The 25,453-nt window shown below is 41.3% G+C and overlaps 1 long non-coding RNA gene across 1 annotated transcript in view; it reads right to left on the bottom strand.

The window, feature by feature from the left end:
• The window catches only part of LOC307058865, a 58,640-nt gene that overhangs the window by 6,598 nt on the left and 26,589 nt on the right, over positions 1-25,453 (bottom strand). Inside the window, exons 2-3 of the long non-coding RNA XR_013811106.1 lie at positions 14,823-14,873; positions 10,164-10,290 (exon numbers count right to left, since the gene is read on the bottom strand). This is a non-coding gene — a long non-coding RNA (uncharacterized lncRNA). The remainder of the gene's footprint in view (positions 1-10,163; positions 10,291-14,822; positions 14,874-25,453) is intronic.

The raw sequence follows: 25,453 nt of genomic DNA, 5'->3' as shown, positions 1-25,453 counted from the left end.
ACTGCTCACTCTTCCCTAGTATTTCATGTCTTCTCATGATTTGGGGATTGTAAAGGCTGTTCCCCTACCTAGAATGCCATTCCTTCTTCTCTTTTCAGTGACATGCTTCAACACTGCACTCCCCTGGACAGAGAATCTTTTCCCCCTTTCACTGTCACCAAAACTTCTATTATTGTGCTCATCACATAGTATCATAATAGTGTGTCTGTTTCCTTGGACTTCAAGGCTCCAGATGGCAAGGAACTGTTGCTTATTCATTTTGTTTAGACCAAACTAAACATTTTACAAAGTGGTCTGTAGAGGTCTTGTATGAAAATCACCCACAAGGTGGTTGAATATAGATCCCCAGGTCCCACCCTTGAATTGCTGAATCAGTTTCTCTGGGGAGTGGAACCCTCCCAGCTAATTCTTATGCACACGAACATTTGGGGACACAGTTACAACATCCAACAAACATTTGATGAATAAAGACATGATGAAAAGTGCTAAGATCTCTACTCCTGAAAATCTGCTCTATTTCCTTCATTCCCCTGGGGTGTAGTTTGGCTGGAGACAGGTCCAGAGAATTTGGCTCGGCCGCAGGTCAAAGTGACCTAATGGGAAACAGCTTTGCATTATTCTCTAATCAGGTCATGCAAAGCACCTATTGTCCTGTCTAAATGCGAAATTAGGTTTAGGGCCATTCAAAGCCCTGAAGATGGTTGGTCGTGATAAGAGCTAACAAATTCTTGCTCAAGTGAGAACTGGTATTTCGGGCATGCTCTGCGATTTTAACCCACCAAAGCCAAGTTCTTAACCTTAAGTGGTTCAGAAGTACCTTCAAAGGAGCCTCGCTGTCTCATTTGCTGTGCTTATCACCAGTATTGGTAACTCTAATATCAGTTAATAGTCCTCCCCTATTGACATTGGGTGAGCTGTGAATGAGTCGAAGAGTTTTTAGACTTTGGGTGAGGCTGATGGACTTGTGAAGCCACAGGGTCTCTAAAATGTCCTTTTAAAATTTCTTCAGTAGATTTTTGAGCTCCATCAACATGACCTTGAGATCTGTCACAACGCACCATACCAGGCCTAACAAAGACTAAAAAACGTGCAGTATCTAAATGACCACAGGACTACACAAAGTACCTTCAACAAATGTTTGCTGGACTTAATATTTACCAAATAAATCTTACCAAAAGTACACATAACAACTTCTTTATTACACAAGTAACATATACTCATTGTTGAAACCAGACAAAGTAAGGAATTCAAAAAGACAACATAACCAATATTACATTGGAGTGTGTATTCATTTAAATGTTTTCCCATATATATGTAGAGTGATATTATAGTGGATTAGTTTACTATTGTTGCAGTAACAAGTTACCACAGAATTAATGGCTTAAGACAAAAGACATTTATCATCTTACAGTTCTGTAGGTTAGAAGTCCCACACAGGTCTCCTGGGCTAGTTAGTGTATAGGTGTGGCTGCATTCTTTTGGAGGGGCTAGGGGAGAGTCTGTTTCCTTGTCTTTTTCTCTTCTAGAGGTTGCCCATATTCCTTGGCTCCTGGCCTCTTCTTTCATCTTCAAAGTCAGTAATGTTGAACCTCTATGACTGTTCCTCTATAGTTACATCTCCCACAACCTCAGCTGGGAAAAGTTCTCCTATTTGATTTTAAGAACCCACGTGACTAGCTTGGACTCTCACGGATAATATAGGAGCCCAATTCAAGGTCTCTAACTTCATCACACTTGCAAAATCCCTTTTGCCGTGTAAAGTAACATATTCTTAGATTCCTAGAATTAGGACATGGACATGCTGGGGTCATTATTCTGCCTATCGCAGGTAGAGATTGAACATCTAATGTTCACGGAGGTTAAGTGACTTACCCAAGATCACCAAGTTTGTAAATATTGAACCTAGTAGTTAAATTCTTTCAGATTGCAAGAGTTTGACCCAATCAGATTCTCAGCAAATGGAGATTTATGATGAAGGCATGTAAGGAACAACGGTAGGGAGTTGGCATAAATGTAGGACCGAGCCTCCCAGGAACGGGCACTCCATCCTCAGTCCACAGACCCCAGGATCTTGCTGACTCTCAGCAGCGGCCACTCACAGCACCACACGAGGCCACTGCCTGTCTCTTAATGCTTCTCATACCCTTTTTAGCTCCCTCCAAGGTCCCACTTAGCTTCTTAATCTTAAATTCTACTGATTCATGGCTTTAGCCCACTGTCTCCTCTCCATGAGTCTCTTGGTTTTTGAACCCTTCTGTCACTTGTATTTTTCTCTCTGTGTCACCTTCATACTTCTTAAGAGAAAGGATCTGATAGAATCCATTGGCCACTACAGGGCACTGGACACCCCTGTCCTATAGAGGGCTCCCACTGGATTATCTCATTGGCTGTTGGTCAGCTTACGGATGGCCATCTTCAAAAACAACTGCCCCTTCCTGGTTCCATCAGCCAGGATCAGGGGGTCAAATGTGATGATCTGTTTGTAAGAAATCACTTAGGGTCCCTTCCCTCAGAACAGGGCCATGAGCAAGTGAGCACAAAGAGACTCTTCTCCAAAGCCTCGGCCAGAATGTCTTCCCCACGCACCCCTGCATACACTGCAGCTGAACCATATCTGGGAACCACAACTGGAATAATCTAGCTGAATGAAAGAGTATAAGCAGGGGCTGAACAAGAGGAAGAGACAGTGCCCAGAACTAATACTGAATATGGACATTTTGAAAACGATTTAGGTAATTGTTTTCAGTACTTTAAGGCCCTAATTGCTGATCTTCAACAAAAAGGCCACACAGGCTTATGAAAGTTCTAAAATTATATCGTATTTATCAGTTACCAGGACCTCAACTTGCTTCCACAAACCACATAGGGCCTTGTGAAATGAGGCTTTGGAAAGGGGACCCTGATGTTTCTAAATTTTCACCCATTTGTTCCTCTATCTGCATTTGCTCTGAAAGGGGAAAGTGGCCTCATTAATTTGGAAAGAATGAGTCTAAACATGTTTCAGAAGGAGAAAAACTCTCGTGGGCATGCTGAAGCCCGTCCCCCCACCGCCCCCCCGCCCTTCCTGATGGAAGAATGTTGCCATAAAACTTCCATCTGATAGTTCCCACAAAAATGTGAGCTGTGGTCGCAGCTCAAAGATGCCAACACAAATCTCGAACACAGCCACCTCCTGACTGAAAACACAATCTAGGCTGTTCTTTAGTCTGGACCTCAGTAACCGGGGACACAAATTGATTTTAAATTTCAATTAATTACATGGGAGGAAATGGCCGTCTGATAGACAGAGGTCTTAACATAAATATTTTTCCCTGGTGACAGAGTACTGAGATGCTGCCATGTTACACACAACCAGGGTTTTTTCCATGTGGTGTGCTCTTTTTTTCTCCTCCTCTTGTGCTTTTAGAGAGAACGCCAATGGCATGTTGTCACCTCAATTTTCTATATTCTGTAATAATTCATTGAATTCATTCATCTTTACTCTGAAATACACAACATTCTTCATGCTGGCAATCAAAACATTTTTTTTTTTTGAGCAGTTACCACTGTGTTAGGAGCTGGGAATAAACCAGTGGGTAAAAACGTACACAGTATATTGTGTATATTGGATGCTTTGGCTACAAATAATGTAAAAATAGAACTTAAAGTGGCTTGAACAATAAGTACCTGTTGCCTCACCAAGCAAGAAGTCCGGGGGTAGATCAATGAATATCTTCATGTCAGTTTTATTCTCAGGTGGTTGGTTCCCTCACAGTTGCAAAGTGGCTGCAATAGCTTTAGGTAGTACCTTCTCAACCACATCCAAATGCAAATAAATACATAAATAAATAAAGCCAAAATGAAGACACTCCCTTTTTTGGGTCCCACTCCCCAGCAGAAATGCCCTCACGTCTTAGGAGGCAGAACTGCATCACAAGCCTGTTCCTGAGCTGATCAACAGCAAGACAAATGAAATGGCCATAATTTGCTTAGACTAGTCAAATTTTGGCTCCGGGGATTAGGAAAGGGCTCAGTCTTTGCTGAAGCACAGGGTTACCCCATACACAAAGAAAATCCAGCTCTGTCAGCAGGAAGATAGGATTAGCTATTGGATAAGAAACCAGCACGTCTGCCTCTGTGGAACTTCCAGATGACATAGGAGGGACGGGAAAAACACTCCCCAACATACACGTTTTTCATAAGGAGTCCAAAAGACAGAGGTTCCAGTATCTGTTAGTAGTTACAAGATCTTGGGTTAGCCTCCTGGAACCTCAATTTCTGAATATGTAAAATGGGAAATCATATCTATCTCACTGGGTTGCTCTGAGGATCAAATATATTAGTACTTGCAAAATACCTAGCACTGTGCCTGGCCCATAGGAATTGCCCAAAACATGCCATTTCCTTCTTCAAGGCCCTCAGGCTGCTCAAGTCTAAATGGCTGGATAACTGACAAGCCAATGAGCCGGTATTCTGATTGATAAGCACAGGGATATTAGGATTTACAGAGGCTTCCTGGGGGAGGTATTACTATCACAGTTGCCAGGAACCATTAAGGTCCCCAAAACGCTTTTGCTACCTCCAATGGGTCCTTTCCATTTTTTCCTATTACTTTATCTTTCTGCAGCCTTGCTACTCTTGTCAATCCCCTTTCCTTTGGAACTCTATCTTCCCTTGTGTTCTGTGACGATTTTATCTGGGTTTACCGCCTTCCTCTCTAGCATCTCCTTTCCATGCTCCCTTAAAAGGTCCTCTTTATGGCCTTCTCCACAACTGTGTTCTCCATCCCTGCTGCAATCTCACCCGTCGATCCCCGACGTGAGATTTCATCCTGTCTTATAGCCTCAATTCCTAGTTATATATTTATGACACATATTTCTTTCATCCATTTTTAGTCAATCATGTATTCAACAAGTATTTATTGAAGGCCTGGTACTATATGCCCATTGCTGTTCTTCATGCTGGAGATATAGCAATAAATAAAACAGACCAAACCCTGCTCTTGCGAACTTACATACTAATGAAGAGACAGATAATGAATAAGCAAACATTTCCTGTTAGAGATGAAGTAAGTGCCATGGAAAATATCATGCTGGGTACGTAGGGAAGGAAGGTCAGGAGGGAGAGACAGCTCCTTTACAGGGTGCCTAGGAATGCTTCTTTGATAAGACATTTACACACAGACCTGAAAGGTGTGATTGACCAAGACATGAGGCATGGCAGCGGGAACAAAGAACACAAGTGCCCTGCAGTGGGATCGAACTTGGCATTGTCAAGAAACCCTCAAGGGGCTAGAATGAAGTGATCCAGGGGAAAGAGGAAGGAAACAGATCAGGGGGCAGTGGGAAGGGTTTCACGGGCAATGTCAGGGCTTTGGCCTCGCCTTTGAGGGAAATGGAGAGCCATGGGTTTTTTGTTTTGTTTTTTTTTAATTTTTAAAATTTATTTCTGGCTGTGTTGGGTCTTTGTTGCTGCGCTCGGGCTTTCTCTAGCTGCAGAGAGCAGGGCCCACTCCTCGTTGCGGTGCGCGGCTTCTCATTGTGGTGGCTTCTCTTGTTGTGGAGCATGGGCTCTAGGGCACACGGGCTTTGGTAGTTGTAGCATGCGAGCTCAGTAGTTGTGGCACATGGCCTTAGTTGCTCCGCGGCATGTGGGATCTTCCCGGACCAGGGCTCGAGCCCGTGTCCCCTGCATTGGCAGGCGGATTCTTAACCACTGTGCCACCAGGGAAGCCCGAGCCACTGGATTTTAAGAAGAGTGATAGGATTTGACTTACACCCCTAGAGGATCACTTTGGTGTCTCTGTTAAGAAGAGACCCTGGAGGCCAGAGCAGAGGCAGGAATTTCTGTTAGGAGACAACTGCAATAATCAAAGCAAGAGACGATGAGGGCTTGGATCAGGATGGTAGCAATGCAGTGTTGAGAAATGGATGAATTTTGGCTCTAATTTGAGGTGAGATCAATAGGACTTTCTGTTAGATGTGGGAGTGAAGGAAAGAAACCAAGGTTAAGCCCAAAGGTTTGGGCTCTGGAAAGTGGAAGAAGGAGTGGTCATTTTCAGAGATAAGGAAGGCTGTGGGGGACCTGGTGGGGAGGGGAGAGTTAGATTAGGGGCAGGCTAAGTTCTACACGGTTCGTAGACCCTGTGTAGCTGTTGAGAAGGAAGTAGGATATATGAATGTGGACACCAGGGGAGAGGTCTGGAGATAGACCTTTGGGAGTCACCAGCATGTAGCGTGACATTTGAAGCAGTGACACTGGGTGAGATCACCAAGGGTGTGTTTTCGAAAAAGGGAAGCAAACTGACGAGTGAGCGTTGGGCGTGTGACATGGAGAGGCTGGGAGAGGACAGTCACCAGGAGAGGAGACTGAGAAGTGGCCTGAGACAAAGGACTGCCGCCAGTGTGTGGCGCCCTGAAAGGCCAGCAAAGAGTGTCCAGGGGGACATGAAGTGTGTCAACTGCTGAAAGAGGAAGTACGATGGGGGCTGAGAACTGCCCGATGGATTTGGGGATGCGGAGGCCACCGATGACCTTGACAAAGCAGATTCAGTTGTGGGTGGGAGGGAATGGGAGAAGTTGGAGGCTGCAGTGTAGACAACTTCTCCAAGAGCTTTGCTGTAAAGCAGAAGAATGGGGTGTTAGTGGAAAGACAGTAGAGGGTCAAGGGAGGCTTTTTTTTTTTTTTGGTTTGGTTTGGTTTTATGATAGGAGATTTAATATGCTCGAATAATAGACAATCTAATAGGAAAAATTTTATGACACAGGGGAAAGAGGAGTGAATTGTTGGAGTGAGGTCCTTGAAAAGGGTAAGGGGGTAGGATATAGGAAATAGTGGAGGGGTTGGCTTCTGTCAAGAGTTTAGTTAAACTACTCCGTGGCATTTCTGCCTCAGCACTCCAGTTGTTTGGCCAAGTGACCTGCAGGGGCCTTAAACGGACACCAGCCCCTCATACCAGCCCATGGCCTAAAGAATAGCCCACAGAGTCACAAGCAAATGTAAGTTCCTGATATGACTTCCCCAGCAGCCCTTGTGATCAAACAGGCTTCCCTATCTCCCAGGGCCTTCCCTTTGTGTGCCCCTTAGATAAGACCCCATGGAGCTTACCAAAACCACACTCATTTTGGTTTGAATTGACCAATCTGGCCTTAGCCTGGGAAACTCAAGGCACTCCCTCCATGACCTTAATAAAGGCACATGCCCCAGGACCTGTCACTCTCACAGCCTGTACCCTGTCTTGACCTCCCCTCATGGCCCCTGGCGGCCTGCCCAGTACTCCCTCCAGGACTGATGAGTAATGAACCTATTTCAGTGTTTCTTGTGGTCTTTTGCTGAACATCATTCACCATCTCACACCCTGTGCTTTCCTTAACAAATGCTAACAAAGTTGTTAACAGCTTCTCCTGAAGAGGAAGGCCAGACTACAGATATAGGGGTGTGAGTGGGTGCATGACCGATGCTGACCCTTCTATTTTTTCCTGTGAAATAGAAAATAAGGTTATCAGCCAGGTCTGAAGTCTGGGGAGGAGGTGATGGAGGTTTAAGGAGAAAGGATAGGATGTGAGATAGTCATCTTGAAGAGTGAATGAATTAGGGAAACGTGGTAGGGTCACTGAATCAACACTGGCTACTGCGTGTTGGCTCCCATATCTGTTTTTGAACACTGGTATCGCTCCTGAGCTGCAAACTCATATATCCAGCTATCTACTGGTATTTGTCCCCTGGCTTTCTCATGGGAAAATTAAAGCCGTTCTCTCTCTGCCCACCTCCAGCCAATCCTCCTATGCTCCCTATTTCAGTGACTGTCACTCCCATGCCCCCCGCCCCCCGTTTCCAAAGCAGAATAATAAAGCCTTTGAATAACTCATAAACTAGTGTAGGAAAATATTTCTTATTTTCTGAGGTTGAGAACACTGGAAGAGAATCATAGTTTGGAAGGACCATTATTAGTTCAGTTTGAACATTATCAACTTGAGATATCAGTGAGAGATCCAATTGGAAGTGGTGAGTAGTTCAGCTGATACACATTGGGTGGCTGACTGATTATTCCTTTAGTAATTAGGAGGTGTGCATAAGGCCACAGTTCGCCTGGGGCTCCTGTTAAAATGCAGATGGTGATTCAGTAGATTTAATGCTAAGCTTCAGAGTCTGTAGTTCTAAGAAATTTCCAGATGATGCCAACAATACAAGTTCACAAACCTCACTTTGAGGGGTAAAGGTTAGGAGAAAGAAACCCATGCAGATCATTTCAATTTAATGTGTTCAGAGTTATAATAAAAAGGGAACTACATGGACATAGTTCAGCATAAGAATTAGGCAAAACCATGGAGACTGTTCCCTGGCAGGCCAAGGAATGTGTCCTCAGTTCTGAGAAGTATGTAGAACCATGCAAGGATTTGAACAGAGCATAACGTGGTTCTATTACAAAATGCTCATTGAAGGTCAACCATGTGTCAATTGCTACCTCAACAGCGGTGATAACGCTTGTGAACAGGGAAACCGGGGATCTTGCATCCTGGAGGGGTTAGGGAGCTCATAGTAAGCAAACCAATAAATAAACAAGGACATTTTAGATTGTAGAAGTGCTGTAAAGAAAATAAAAAGGATTCACGTGATTGAGCCTGGGGGGACTGCTCTAGTGGGAGCAGTTGTTGAGCCAAGAGGTAACCACGCAGTGGAACCAGTCAGTCCTGCAAGGATCTGGGGGAAAAGCATTCTGGGCAGAAGGAACAGCAAGGTGGTGGCCTTGAGGCAGGTCAGAGTGACTGGAGCCTAGCGAACAAAGGGAAGTGGTATGAGATGGGGTAGGGAAGATGAGCAGGGGCCAGGTCACGTGAGGGATTTGAAAGCTGCGCTAAAGAGTTTGCATTTCATTTTAATGTGGGAATGAAATAATCCAATTTTTAAAAGATAATTTTTGCTACTCTGTGAAGATTGTATTGTCCGTATGTTTGTTAGGTCCGGTGGAACATGGATTCCTTGGACATGCTCAGAACTGTACTTTAGAAAGATGAATCTGCCAACAACTTATAAAATAGCTCAGAGAAGAGAAGCTCTTCAGAAATGTGTACAATTGAGAGTTAAGGACAGCATGAACTGGGGAAATCAGACTCACACTTCCAAATGAGGCTACAGGAAGCAAGATGAGAGATTCAAATAGTACTCAATGCTCTTAAGCTAGGACCTTCTCATTAACTCCCTCATTTAATCCTTTCTACAACCCCACAATGCTGGTTACAAAAATCAGTTTCTGAGGTTTTAACCCGGGCCTATTGAAAGAGAGATTCAAGGGCATCTGGTTGTCAGTACATAAATGTACATAAATGCTTCAGGTAATTTTAAATTCAGGGGAGGTTGATTTGCTGTGTCTCCACCTCCTTCTGTCAAAAAGACTGAAGGTGGTTACCATTTCGTAAGTACCAATCGCTCTCTCTAACCCTTCCTGCTTTTCTTAAAACTCTGCTGATTAACTTACAACCTAAGTGGTGAGATTTCAGGATTCCAGGATGAATCCACAATGAAAATAGCAACACGTAAGCTTCTGGAGCTTGCTAAAGAAGTCTCTGCTCCTTGCTGGGGTTGGTGTGAATCTTTGCTGGGGTTATGAGGTAAAGGGAAACCTTGATGTAATGCTCTCAGTGGCAGTCCTCATTTGTATTTTCATGTAAATGAGTTTCAGATCCTTCTTGAGAGAAAATTTTGGCTGGGAAACTATGGACAGTTCTGTGCCCAGAGTTGGGGGCGAAAGGCTTGGGGAGTAGAATGGGGAAGGAGGTGGCACAGGGCACTCAACTTCACTTCCTTCCCGCGTTTGCGTGGAGCCAGGAAACAACCACCCATCTCCTTCCTGAGCCCGAAGGCTCTTCAAATGTTTGCTGAAGAAGAAAAAATAATCTGGTTTTATAACTTTGCATTAGCTGTGCTTGTTTAGATTCTCATGTGAACCGTGCATCTGGATGGTTACCTTAAAATATGCATTTCTTTAAAAAGAAAACTCTGATCTGCATTTTGACCACTTTCCCTTGGTGTTGCTGCTGGGCTGTGTTCAGCCATCTCCAAACCAGAAAAGGTCTCATGGGCACAGGGGAGCTACAAGGTAGGGCAGGGCGAACTGCACACTTGACATTCAACTTCATAGAAACAGGGAGATGACAAAAGTGGAAGGAAGGAAAGTCATCACTTACTGAGTGCCAACTGTGTGCCCGGGTCTGCTTGGACACATCTCGCGAAGGTTCTCTCAGGGCCGCCTCATTTCCTCTGGTTCTCGGAATCTCCAGTATTAGAGATGAGCCCAAATGGTGAACACACCTCCTGCCAAGTCATTTATATGAGTATTAGTAATAACTAATATTTATCAAGCATATAATGCATGCCAGGTGCTTTACAGGGATTCCTTCATTTAGTACTCTCAACATCTTAGGAGATGGTTCTCATTCATATATTCATTTCCAGATAAACTAACTGAACCCTAGAGATTCTAAGTGACTTGTCCAAAATCAACGGTGCTGTGATTCAAACCCAGGCCACCAGATTCTTAAGATCACATGTTTAGTTGTTATGGGATATCACATTTCACTGAGACAGTAAAGTCATAAAATTATACCTGCTCTGGGTATAACTTGCCTGTAGGTTTATCTTTGAGGTCTTTAGGTCCCTTAATTTTTGTCTCCTTTTTCTCCCTAAAGGCATCCTCTCTTCACTTAAGGTACCTACAGCCCTCCTATATTGTATACCTCACTACAGTACCACCTCTTTTCTGAAAAAATTACCTAGTATAATTCACTCATTTACACTGATGCTATCTATGCCTTCTAGGCATAAGTGCATTTAAAAATTTTTTATCTCTAACTATAAAGAGGTGTTTTTTGTTTTTTGTTTTTCTGAGAATTTTCAGCTATCAACTCAGGGATAAATGATCCATTTGTCTCTACTATGGTCTGGGGATGTCTTCGGCTGGTGACTGGTTGGAATATCTAGGTGTAAGAACTTCCTCTCAAGGGTTTCCTGCTTATCTGGAGAGGGTGAGCTTCAGAACCAGTCACAGGAAGTGTGTTCTCTGAGTGATGTGAGTTAGAGGAACAGGTGTCCTGGCCTCATTAGCTCCGGGACCTGTGATTCTGAGACACTGAGCCTACTCTGCCTGGGCATTCATTTATTCATTCATTCATCAAGTAAGCACGGTCACTTCGAATGGCACCGGGGATGCTCTGATAACCCAGACAGACATTGTTCCTGTTGCCACAGAGTTCACAATGCAGAGTAGGAGACAGACATTAAGTAAGAAATTTCAATGAAAAATGGGCATATTTCATCTCCCATTGGTCCTTTTCCTCCTCTTCCTTTCTTACTCCACTGACATTATAATTTTTCTCCCATCCTTTTGCCCCAAGGCTCCCAGATGCCATGTATCCAGAACCTTCCTTCCACCCTTGTGCCAATATCCCATCTTGGACTTTTCTATCTCACTTTTGCCTAGTGGGTGATTATTACATTTGGTCCGCTCACTGCCAGCCAGAAAACCCATGGCTTGTGACCCATTTTGATCTGCCATGAGTCTTTTGGTCATTTTAAACACACAAAATTAGGAACAGTGTCAAGAACAGGGAATAGTTGATGATCAACTTCAGAGTATCCATTAATTAATTCATTAATTCATTTAGCAAGCATTACATAGCTGGTATCTGCCAGGAATTGAGGTATATGGATGGAAAGGAAAAACACATTTTCTGCATAGTAAAAAAAAATAAAAATTTCCAAAGGAAAGGACCCCCATCTATCTTCTTCATGACCCTGTCCCCAATATTTAGCACAAGGTGGGAACTCAATAAATATCTGTGAAATATAAGAATGAATTCATATTTTGGCTGAAAAGACAGATATATAAAGAACCGTAATAAGGTAGGATGACCATTCATTCAATACATATTGATTGAATATCTCCAAGTGTTACATAACATGTCAAACAAGACACATGCTGTCCTTGCCCTTATGAACCCTACAGTTAAAAATCTGCACAAAGAAGTATTGGAGTTATGATAAGTAATGTGAAGAAGTGTAGGGTCTAGAGAGCATAAAATATGATATGTTTACCCGGCTCATGAGAAAGCCCTATAACTCAATAAAGCTCAGATTACTTTTGAAAAACTGAAAGATTAATATGGTTGAAACATTTTGAGTGGGGGAAAGGAGAGAGTGGAAAGAGCAAGGTTAGGAAGAAAAGCAGAGATTGGATCCCCACGGTGTTAAGGCGAGATCCCCAGATGTGAGGGCAAGTTAAGGGTTCAGTGCTTATCTTGAGAGCAGTGAGAAGCTTTTCTAAGATTTTAAGAGCAAGATATGATGGGTTTTAATTTTTAGAAAATCACTCTGCTTTGAAGATAAAGAATGGGAAGAGATCAAGAATGGACAGTAGGAGACCAATTAGGAGGCTATTGCAGTAATCTAGGTATGAGGTGACATTGACTTGAACTAGTAGGGTGATATGGGAGACAGAAAAAAGTGGATGGATCCAAAATATATCTTGATTGTAAAATCAATACAACATGATCATTGGATTGTGGGTGGGTGGTGGTGACAGTAAAGGAGAGAGGTTGTCAAGCATAACTCTGGTCAATCCCATCAATGTTGGTGTCATTTTCTGAGATTGAAAATACTGGAGGAGAATCACGTGTTTTGGAGGAACATTAGGTTCCTAACCTAGTTAGGTTTTGGATACCATCACCTTGAGATACCTGTGTGAGATCCAAATGGAAATTTTAAACAGTTTAATGGATACATATTGTGTGACTGCCTGGCCCAGCGTTCTTCCTCTAGCATAATTATGAGGTGTGCATGTGACCCAATCTAAGGCAATCGTAATATCTTGACTCCCAGGCCACAGGGATTGATTCATAGAGAAGTCATGTGAACATCAGTGGACCAATCAAATTCCTTCTCTTAGTCTGAGTGGACAGAAGAGAGATCTTTACACTCTGGTTGCAGAGCTGTGAGGATGTATGTTCAGAGCTCTTAATGATTATGGGGATTATACTGGCTTAGAAAAATGAAAATAATGCGCAGAGAGACAGGAGTCGGAGAGAATGGATCCTGAGAATAACAGAGCCCTCTTGCTTGTGCCCCTGGTTTGGTGACATGAATTAGGAGTCAGTATGTGTCTACTGATCTTGCACTCTCTCTCTGACTCTTTCTGTTTCTCTGTCTCTCTTTCCTTTTTTTTTTTGGATGTTTGTCTGTTTTTTTATGTTAAGCTAGTTTGGGGTGGGATTTTGTCACTAATAATCATGACAATGCTAGCAATATATACAGTTGGATTTATTAGCTAGAACTCATACAGCGAGATTTTGGCTGTAGATATATTGTTGACACTTGTTGATATAGCATTTGAGACAGGAAGTGGACAAGGTCACCAAGAAAGAAAGGAAAGACACAGAGTACTGAGGTCTAAGCTCTGATGAACTCTAACACTAAAGATCCAGGAGAGGAGGATGAATTCCCAAGGAGGTTGAGAGAAACGTCCTAAGTCATTGGAGGAAAACCAGCAGAATGTGGTGTCCCAGATACTAAGGGTGTTTTAAAGAGGTGGTGATCGACTACATAGAATGTTCCAGAGAGGGCAAATATGACAAGAACTGAAAGGCAGCCATGGGATTGGGCAGCACAGATGTCCTTGGTGCCTTTACCAAGAAAAATTTAGTGAAGTGAGAGGTCAGGAGCCAGGTGGAGTGGATTGAGGGGGAGATGGGGGTGAAGAAGTAAAGAAAGCCTGAGTTTGCAAACAATTCTTTTGAGAATCCTGGCTGTAAAGGGGAGGAATGGGTAGGATGGCACTGGAGAGGGAGATCAAAGGGGGATATTGTTTATTGTATTTATTTTTTTAAAGATGAGAGGCACTAAAATCAAATTATATTTAAAGATCTATTAGAGCACAGAGAAAGCAGGTAACTCTGCTTGGGTGAGTAGAAGAAGGTCTCCCTGTGGAGATAACTGTGAGCTGGGTTTTGAAGAAAGAGTAAAACTTTTCCAGAGGAAGATGGCATTGCATGCAAAAGGAGATTGTAAGCCAACACACAATGCTGCATTTAAAGAATGGTCAACAGCTTAGAGCATGGAAAATTTTAGTCCTGGACCCTGTTAGAAGAAAGGAAAACCCATCCAAGACTTTTTCTACCTTTTATCTTTGTTCTCAATTTCATCTTTAAAATAATTGGTTAGACCAGATTATCTTTAAAGTCTGTACCAATATTAAAATCCATAGCTAATGGTGATCTGTCTTGAATGTTTTGTTAGACTGATAGCAATACTCCCCCAAATGAATATGCCACCACAGCTGTTTTCTGAAATTATGCTTTATATTGTGAAGCTTCCAGGAGGTTGGAGGCTCAGCTTAAAGTGGTCCCCTTAGAAAAAAAATAATCATGAAATATCTTTGAAGTCTACTGTGTTTTACCTTAAAGGTTCATGTGCATCCTATTTCTTAATATATTTGACATGAGTACTATTAAACTGTTCTATTATTCACTGATGCCCCAGGAAGATAGGCCAGCTACGCCCTTTAGATTTAAATATTTCCACATAGTTATATGCATAAGCTCTGAGCAAGGCTGAACGTCCCTGGCTGGCTTCTATTTCCTAGTCTTTCCTCACTTGCCCACTCACTACCAGCTTCATAGAGGCAGAGAGTCTGAGTGTCAGCTCTCTGCCCAAGTGAAATATGGTAGAACCTGGGATAGAGAGGAAGGGAGCTTTAAGAGTAGCTTAAACTGAGTTAGTTGATCTTTATAAATGTCCCGTGCCAGCGGGAATCAAGTAATTGCATTATGAGCCTTAGCATCTTAGCTACTCACATATCATAGGATTCGCATCAACTTCGGCGTATAAAAGCCACATAAAATTGCCTGAAAGAAAAAAAAAACACACATTAATTGGATTCTTGGCAAAAGACTGAAAAAAATGTCCCAGACTGATGAAGCAAGTTATTTTTAGACAATTTTGCCCTAAAATATGTTGGTGCCTCTGTAAATGAGTTCATAACACATGCTAAAAACTCCTTTGGCCTGATCCTTTAAAAAAATCTCCATTTTTTCCTTTTTATTACATAATAAAATAAAATGAGCTGTCTCCCAGTGCCTTCTCTTAGAAGCATTCCTCGGCTGAAATGTCTTTTTTCTGCTTCCATCTTCATGTTTACCTTCCTATGAGCCCCCTTCCTTTTTTCATATGCCCTACTTTTGTAACCTAAAGATATTGATAGAAATTTAAGTTCTTTCCACCATTCATTTAGTATTTCAGTTGTCCCCATTTTTAACCCATGAGCTCATCCTTATGATCCATCAGATTTCCTACATTTCAGCCCTCTGTCCTTTTTCTAATGAAAAAGTGGGGGACTAACACTTTATATGGCATTGCAAGGGAAGGATTAAGCCACTGGTAGTTACAGAGATCTGGCTTAGTGATAAGAGATCTGCCAATGATTAGAATATTTCACCTACTTGGTCTTAAGATGGAATTAGTCCAGATGGTGCCAATGGGAATTAAGGAACTGTATGGTCCCGGAGCAAACACAATGCCTGTCTTTTGGATGCTCTTAATCTCCGAGGTAAATGAGGGAAATAGGGCTTTCTGAGGCCTTGGCCACACATTCCCCAGTGATTATACTACCAAATACTCATGATTCAAAGTGACTGGTTATCAGATACTAGACACATCTTCTAAATCATTAAAGGATTTAAAGGTCTGCTTGATGGTCCCATGTTACTAAAATTAATGAGTTTTAAAGTCATTTATTATATTTCTGAAGCTGCATCTACAGAGGTATTCAATCATCTTGGTCATATATATCACTGGAAGGAAAGACAAATTTAATTCTTCAAGAAAGCATGACATGGATATAGATATGTTTCCTTAGTGTGTCCTGTTTACTTTGCTTACAGAACCTCTACTGTGTATATCCGGGACAAACTTCATGAACTCTATGCAAACAGGCATACTTATAGTGCTTCCTTCTTTATGTTTCTAGCAACCTAGAATTTGACATCACAGTTAAAGTACATTCTTAGTATATGTATTGCTTTCAGGGGCTAGGAAAATCCACAGGCCCTCTGTACTCACATGACCTTGCCCTTTAAATTATTCCCTAAAAAATTGTCTGATGACAGAAACAATCAATTTCCAGTCTTCATGTGTAAGCTCAAATCTCTGATAAAATGCACATTGTCTGATTGAAACATTCTTTATATTGTTATCATTCATTCCGACTTTAATGTAAATGAAGATCCTGAGAAGTTGTGACTTAGAGTGGAGGGGAGAGCTGGGGTTACTGGGTGCTATTGGGTGATAATGAGGAAAGATTCACTGAGGGTGGAAATGAATCAATCCTGACTTTGCTTAATTCAACAGTTGTGCATGAGATGAACTTGCTCTCAGTCAGGAAACTAGCACAATTCCTCCAAAAGGAGGAGCTTCCAAACCTTTCTGTAACTAGGAATGGAATCTAAGGCCAGCTCCCATCTCTGGAGGCCCCATCCGTGGGCATCACCATCTATGTCAATGTGGGCAAATCAAAATGACTTCTTTTCAGAAATCTTAGGCATTTATATCCATCACACATTCTTTATGGCTAACTTTCTTGCTTCTGATCACAGATTTGACTCTTGAAAAGGAGTGATGCAAAAACTTCCTGTCAAGTCATAGAGTTTGCACCTACAGTTTTCTTTTCTTGAGATGTCTTTGTCTGGTTTTCCTAACAGGATACTACTAGCTTTAGTATAATGAGTTGGAAAGTGTCCCCTTATCTTTTTGTTTTTGGGAAAGTTTATGAAGGATTGGTATTTTTCTTTAAACATTTGATAGAATGCACCAGTGATACCATTGGACCCGGGCTTTTCCTTCTGGAAAGTTATTTGATTACTACATTGTAGAGAAAAAGAAAGTAGATTAGTGGTTTTCTGATGACCACCTGGTAGTGGTTGATTGCCTAGTAACTGCTGAGGGGCTGAGGGTTTGTTTTTTGAGGGTGACGAAAATATTCTAAAATTAGTTTGTGGTGATGGTTGCACAACTATGTGAATATACTAAAAACACTGAATTGTTCACTTTGAGTGAGTGAACTCTATGGTATGTGAATTATATTTTGGTAAAGCTGTTTAAAAAACAGGTATTGATTCTGTTCATCGTCTCTACTATTTCTTTTTTCAGTATATTATTCATTTCTGCTTTTTTCTTCTTTTAAATTTCTTTAGGTTTGCCCTGTTTTTCTCGCTTAAGTTGCAAATTTAATTCATTCATTTTCAATTTTTAATTAGTTTACTTAAAGTTATATATTAACCTTTAAAAACATTTTAGCTGCATCTAACAATTTTTAAAGTAATACTTTTATTCTGTTGTAAATATTTTGTAATTGTCATACAGTTCTATGCCCCTAAAATTATAGCTTCCAAATACATAAAATATATGAATATTTTGCAATGTCTACTGTGATTTCTGTTTTTCCCCATGAGTTATTCAGGAGCACATGTAAAAGTTTTTAAAATATGTGTCTGTGTTTACTATCTCTTAATGGACTTTTATTTTCATTATTATGTAGTACCCAAATTTATTTTTTAATAAAAAAGATATGTGTGTTGTGCCTGAAATTCTATTTTGTCTAATACTGATATTGTTACACAAAATTTCTTTGGTTATTAATTGAATGACACCACTTTTCCCATAACTTTCGATCTTTCTGTGTGATCATGCAATTTTGTTTAGTGTTTCTTATAAACAGCAAATAACTGTATTAAAAAATTCAATCTGTTTATCTCTGTCATTTATCAAATTCATTCCATTTTCATTGTTACAATCACTGATATATTTGCACTCATTTCTACCTCCTTATGTTTTTTTACTATATTTTTATTGGATTTAAATATATATATATATGTGTGTGTGTGTATATATATATATATACTTCTATGCTCTTTTTGGATAAAGTTGCTGAGTTTTATTTTTTTAGAAAGGTCTTTTTAAAAATTTTTTATTTATTTTATTTATTTATTTTTGACTGCATTGGGTCTTTGTTGCTGTGCGTGGGCTTTCTCTAGTTGCGGCAAGCGGGGATTACTCTTTGTTGCGGTGTGTGGGCTTCTCATTGCAGTGGCTTCTCTTGTGGTGGAGCACGGGCTCCAGGCACGCAGGCTTCAGTAGCTGTGGCACACAGGCTCAGTAGCTGTGGCTCACGGGCTCTAGAGTGAAGACTCAGTAGTTGTGGTACATGGGCTTAGTTGTTCTGCGGCATGTGGGATCTTCCCAGACCAGGGATTGAACTCATGTCCCCTGCATTGGCAGGTGGATTCTTAACCACTGAGCCACCAGCAAAGTCCCAGTTGCTGTGTTTTTGTTTTTGTTATTGTTGCTATTGTTTTAAATACTCTCCACACATCTTTTCTCTCTACTCTGTTGGTTTGGAAGTATTTCTATTATTTTAATTTTATTATTTCTATTACTTTAATTACCATCTCCAATCTTTGACCATGATATTTTTTCCAAAGTCTAAATTTATTCAAGAAATTTTGGAATGTTACAAACTCTCTGGGCATATTTAACTACTCATTAAACAACTACTTCCTGGAGTTTTCAAACTTTCCCCCCAAAATGCTAAAATAGCTTTTAAAATTGTTGATATTTTATTAAATTAATCAACATGTTTTGTTAATATTATGTTTATCACCATTTCTTGTATCCCATACCCTCCCTCTGGGTCCATTTTTTTTTAACTTAAATATATCCTCTAATATTTGTGCTCATAAGCATCAATTGGTGGTAAACTCTCTTGCTCTTTCTTTATGAATCTAACAACACCTTTATTTCTCTTCTTTTTGTTTTTTTTTAATGATAGTTTGTCTGGGTATGAAAGTCTAGACTTAGATAACTTCACTTAGTATTTTGAGGATATTATTCTTTTTAATTTTATTTATTTATTTATTTATGGCTGTGTTGGGTCTTTGTTTCTGTGCGAGGGTTTTCTCTAGCTGTGGCAAGCAGGGGCCACTCTTCATCGCAGTGTGCGGGCCTCTCACTATCGTGGCCTCTCTTGTTGTGGAGCACAGGCTCCAGACGCACAGGCTCAGTAATTGTGGCTCACGGGCCCAGTTGCTCCGCAGCATGTGGGACCTTCCCACACCAGGGCTCGAACCCGTGTCCCCTGCATTGTCAGGCAGATTCTCAACCACTGCGCCACCAGGGAAGCCCGAGATATTATTCTTTTATCACCTCGTATCTACTCTTGCTATCAATTTGTCAGTCCTTTGTAAGTAATCTGTCTTTTTACTCTAGTCATTTTAAAGATTTTTTCCCCTCCCTTTGTTCTCAATGATTTGTAGTCTCAGTACATTTGTTACCTTGTAGTAATTAATATTTATTTATCCCTCTGGGTCCTTAGATTTAATTTTGAATCTGAGGACTCATGTCTTTTTTCAGTTCTGTAAAAACATTAGCAAATCTCTCTTCAAATATTGCTTTTCTACCTTTCTGGGAAATTGTATTAAATAAATTAGACATTTCCATTTATCCTCTAAGACCTTTAACTGTTTTGTCATATTTTTCGTTCTTTATCTTTTTGTGATGCAGTCTAGTAAAACCCTCAGGGCTATCTTCCAATTCCCTGGTTTCGTACTGTCTAGTTGTTTATCAAAATTTTTTTCAAGAAATATTTTTTTCATGTCTAAATTTTTTACATTGTTTCTTTTAGATCTACCTATTTTGTTTAATTTCTTCCTGATTTTGCTTGTCAATTATGTGTTCTAGTTTTAGTGGATGTTATTCTTTCACTTATCTCCTTTATCATCCTGAAAGTCTCTGTCAGGCTATTCTTGTACTTTTTAATTTTGTTTGGCTAAATGTATACCCTTTTTTATATTGATTTATATTGGCTATGTCTTAGCATTCTTTTCTTTGTTTTTGGTATCATGGTTTCTAGGCTCATTTTGAGAAGGAATTAAGTTTTCTTTTTGTTGTTTTCCTTCTCTGCTTATCCCTCTCTAGTTTTTACAATTGCCTCCATTTGGCTTCTTGGGGCTTGCTGACCAAACAAGTCTTATGTTAACAGGTTTGGAGCTTACATACCTTAAGGATTATGGCCTCAAAGATTAAGGTTTATGGTCAATCTGGTCATAGAGCCAGAAGTTAGCTCCTTTTGGTTCCTGGAAATGAGGCTGTTTTTATGTCCTACCAATTCAAAGAGGCAATATTCCCAGGCAACAATTAGCAGAGCTTTTCTCAACCTTTATTATTACTACTAATAATACTACTGTTTTTTGTTTTTTTTTTTAATAAGGGGAAGTTCCACCCCAGTCTCCAGCTTGAGTCCTGTTGCCACTTCATACTGAGTAATTTTAATTACTGTAATCTCAGATGAACAAAACTCCCAGATATCTTTGCTTGCTTCCTGCCCCAGAAGCAGGCCCAGATCTTTGTGTCATAAGCTACTGATTGCTTTGCTTTTCTGGTACGCATACCTAGTCCATGTAGGTGCTTATTGTGTTTTGAACCTACTTATATCATTTTACTGTTTTATTTATACTTCACCTATCATTGTACTTATTTGAAGGGGGGATTGAGTATAAAAAGCATATACTTACTAAATATAATCTTAATACCTGCTTAGGGTGATTCTTGCTTAAATACAATTTCCAAATTGCTTTAAAAATAATTTGAGCCCAACTGAAATAAACACTTTCTTAATGCTTTCTTAAACTTTAGAGCAGTGCTGTCCAATAGCAATGAAATGCAAGCCACATATATACTTTTACATTTTCTAGCAGCTACAGTAAAAATATTTTTAAAAAACAGGTGAAATGAACTCTCATATTTTAGTTAACCCAATATATCCAACATATTATCATTTTAAAATAAAATCAATATGAAATTATTAATGAGATATCGTTATTCTTCTTTTCACACTAATTCTATGAAATCTAGCATGTATTTTGTACTTACGGCACATCTCAATTCAGAAGAGCCACGTTTCTATTGCTCAATAGCCACATGTGGCTCGTGGCTTCCATATTGGATGATGCAAATTTAAAGTATTTATAAAATAATAGTAAATCTGATCACCACTATCACCAGTTTGGACTTTTTAAACTTCTTTTGTTCCAAGAATTTCATTAAGTAATTAAGACACACAGAGCAAAATTTAGATGGCCGCAACAGTTGTATGGTCCTCTATATTATACTTGTCATCACAATGCTAGTATATTTGGAGAACTTTCCTTAGCTGCTTTTTTCTAAACTCAGGAAAGATAGTGAAAGTCTTGTGTGTACAAATTTACGACAGAAATAAGACCATTTAGGCTTTCAATCTTGAAAAACTGGTTTCTGAAAAATCAAAGTTTTTGTTTTTTTCTGAGTGACGGAAATGAGATATATAGGGTTTGAAATGGTCATTACGTTAATTACTTAATGAATTAATTAAGAAGTTAAACTCCATTTACTACCAAAAAGCATTTGAAGGTGCTAGTAACAATTAGAAAGGAGTCAGAAGTGTAAAGTATGATGGAGTTTTATGAGTTTATATGGATTTTCTTTCAGTTAGGATTAATTTTCAATTCCCCCTAGACATAGGATATTTGGTTTTTCTGAGTGTTCTAACAATGATTTTGAAAGGCTGTTTACAGTCTAACATCTCAGGTATCTCAGACACCTAGGTAGATCTGTTGGGTGCAAGAACTCCTTGCCCCTGTGTGGCATTAACAAACCTCGTTACTTCCGGGGAAAGTAATCCTTTCGAGATACTTGGTTACATTGTCAAATCACTTGTTTTCTAAACCATGGGACTACTTTCTCTCAAGATCTCGAAATCACACTCCTTTATAAGATTGTTTATTTCTACAGCTTAGAAACATTGATAGTTCATCAACCTCTTGATTTTATGGCCAATCTTGAGACATGCTAATTTGTCACGTATTTTGAAACCCCTTCCTTCATGGGGAGTGGTTTCCCCCAGTAATTCCCAATCATGTTATATTTAATGAGAACAATACCAGTAATCACATTGGTACATAGCCCTTTTCTCTTTGGAATCTCTAAATGGTTTCCAGATTGGTAAGGGGTTGGTTTTCAAAAGCTCCTTGTGAAGAAAGAAGGGGAGGGGATTAGTTCCTAATCAAGGTAGTGGGGATGAGGCTCCGGACAAAATTGAATCGTTACCCATGTTGTTCAGTCCATCTGTGCTGTAACATTTCCATCCTGACTGAATGTTCCAATGAGCTGAGATGCACCTATTTGGCAGGGACTCCTCTTATGCTGGCTGGGGAACCATCATGTTGTCATCACAGCTGGATATGACAGGTTCCAGGAACTCAGAAATTGTTCTTGACATGATGGGAAACATATTTCTGTCTGAGCATCAGGCATGCGTCATTTCCTATGTAAGGAGTAACAGTACTGCTGCACCCCCAGCTCTTTCTATCTCAGTTGCCATGGCTTATTGTTCCCTATGGCACTTGTCACCACGTAACATGTTACATACTCGTTAACTTTCTGCCTCTCCTCATTAGCATGTAACCTCCATGAAATCCCTAGCTTTGTCTGTTTTGTTCACAGGTGTGTTTCCTGCCTCAGGCGCTTAGTAGGAGCCCAGTAAAGCTTTATTGAATGAAAGAATGAATTTACACGCAAGAATCCTGCCTTCTTTCAAATAGTGAAGTGGAGTTGGGGAAGCCTAGATTGAGATCCCAGCGCTCTGGTTTGTGAGCTGTGAGATCTTCAGCAAGTTCTCTGGCTTTCAGGTGTCTCAGGTGTGAAATGGAGCAATAATATGTACTTTATAGGTCAACTGCGGATTAGATGATGTCAAATGCTCAGGCAAGCTCAGGACCTGGCCTGCAGTCAGCACTCCACAAAGGGCGGCTATTGGGAAAAAATGTTTCACTAGTCCAGTGGTGCCTCCCCCAGAAAGTTGTTAGCACTCAGGACCAGTTGTTAGAATTCAGAACCTTCACTTCAACCACAGAGGTTTAAGCCTCAGGGCTTAAGTCACATTCCTTCAAGAATCTGGGCAAAGACCTGGGCCTGTCACGGGTCCCAGAGTCTTTAAGGCAGCAGAATGTGCTTAGGGGTTTTCCAGCGAATTTCAACACAGTCTTCAGGAATACCTTGTTCCGCGCGCTGGGGCCATTGGCCGGCTTTGCACCCCAGCCCAGTGGGGACAGCTGCTGAGAAGGGGAGGGGCTCGTGATACCCCACAGCATGTGGCTTTCAACAAACAGAAGGGTAAAGGTTTGGTTCAGCCCCCTCTGGCTGGGGGTTATCAAGCTGGCTTTGCTAAAGGGTGCTTTGTCCTTATTTGGACGGGGTGAGAAGTGGTGATGGGAGGCAAGAAGGTCTGGGGTGGGGTCTCTCCTAGACTCCTGATCGTCAGCCCTAGCTGGGAGCTAGTGCTGAGACAGCAGCGTCAGTGTGGCGACAGCTGACTCACAGCCCAAACCCTCATCTTTGGAAAGAGAGATACCTGGGCGGTCCTGCTTCTCCTCCTGGGCCCTCCTGGAGGAGGCATGCCTCTGAAAGCAAGTGAGGGTTAAGTGCATAATCTTATCTGCTTCTCAAAGCACAGAAGGAATACTTTACCAATCATTTGAAATAAGTGGCATTGCAAAAATGCAATGTTAAGCTGATACGCATTCCTGAAAGCTCCAGGAGTGGGTAGAGGTAGGATCACGTCAAGCAAGCGAATAATACAGTGTAATAAGTGAGACAGAGATGTGAAAAGCCACTTTGGAGCTGTTGGCACTTTTACGCATGTGAGCTATTGTTATCATTACTAATACACAGATTGTCTGTTTCAGATGAAGAAAAGGGAGGTAAAAGGATTTAAGAAACAGGGTGTGCAAATAAAGATTTCTACTAAAACACGTATGCGCATGCATGGGTGTGCTTGTACACATGCACACGCACACATGTGCACGTACACTGTCTTTGCAAGGTACTCGTTCTCTCTGACTTCTGGATAGAAAGTGGTCATGAGGAGCCCTGACCCTACACACTGTGCCCACTCCCAGCTCCCACCTCAGCTGACTCCCCGCAGGAATGCTAAGAATGCCCTCCCTCCCCCTCCCTGCCCCCATGCCAGCCCACCTACCAAAATCATGGGCTCCAATCCCAGAGCCTGGAGAATTCTTCCCTAGGCCTTTCACGGTGATCCACATTCTACTTGCTCTACATGTCTGTCACATGTTTGTGTTGTCCCGTTTCTGTAATTGGAAATTTGTTTTTGTAACTGGAAGAGTGGAATAAACCACTCCCTTCACTCCCCTCCCCACACCGCCGACCACCTCGAACAAGGTAGAGGTTACGGGGTGTGCTTCTTGTTCAGAGGGTCATAAATCTTCACACTCCCTCTTCCTCTGATGCAAGGTCTCTGAGAGGCCTCCCTAGGACAGGGAGGTGACCCAATGGACAGAAAAGTAGCATTTCAGAGCTTCTGCAGGGCTTCCTGCAGCCGTCTATGATTAGCGGGTCCTGACTTATCTGGGGTTTCTAAAGCAGGGGTCAGGGGTCCAGGGGCAGCCTGGAGTCCCTCTGAGGATAAGCAGAGCCGGCGGGGCGGGGGGCGACGACACTTGATGCTTTTCAGTACATTGATATAAAGTATGAATTCCACAGGCTAGAATTACACTGTATTAGCGTGGAATGGGTTATGCTGTATTCAAAAAACATGCTTATTCCTGGATATTGAAGTACATCCCATGATGTTAAAAAGTAGTGGTTATTTTTGCAGGTGGTAAGTGTGCATGGTGTGTGTGTAATCAGCAAGCCCTCCTTCAGTGACCCACCCTGGAGACCCCCAAGGAGACTGTACTTCAAAGCCCCTCCCAGATCCCATACAGTCAAAAAATTCATTGAGCACCTACTCTGTGCCAAGTAATGTTCTATGTAAATGAACCAGTTCCCACCCCCCAGGAGATCACAGCCTGCCAGGAGGCCAGAGGAGACAAAGGCAGAGGGTACACAGAGAGGTGGCAGGGGGAGGCTGATAGCCCAATTTAGATGAGTAAGATGATTAAACACTGATGTGAAGTGAATTCTAGAAAGAATTACTCTCTCCTGGAGTAGAAACAATTTCCTGTAATTCTTTTATGGAGAAATCTAATCTCATGAGGGATTTTTTTTTTTTTTTGGTCCCTTTCCTGACTAATTTGTTTTTCTGGTGTGTGTGTGTGTGTGTGTGTGTGTGTCTGTGTGTGTGTGTGTGTCTGTGTGTGTGTAACTGTCACTGAGATTGCCATACATGGGGCCTTGGCTTAGCCTGAACCCCATGTCACTTTTACTCTTCCTTAAACCCTTTCAATGCCCCCCACATCACTATACACACCACACGACACCACACACACTACATACACACCACATACCACGTACACCACACACACACACCCCTTTGTGTTGGGATGTCCTAAAATGCAGTGACCTGGGCTTACCAGGTGCCTTGCAGTCTTCCGTCGCA

Source organism: Hyperoodon ampullatus (genome assembly GCF_949752795.1).
Source record: "Hyperoodon ampullatus genome assembly, chromosome: 10".
Taxonomy (NCBI): Eukaryota; Metazoa; Chordata; class Mammalia; order Artiodactyla; family Ziphiidae; genus Hyperoodon; species Hyperoodon ampullatus.
The sequence above is the reverse complement of the archived record's forward strand: the minus strand, read 5'-3'. Positions and strand labels throughout refer to the sequence as shown.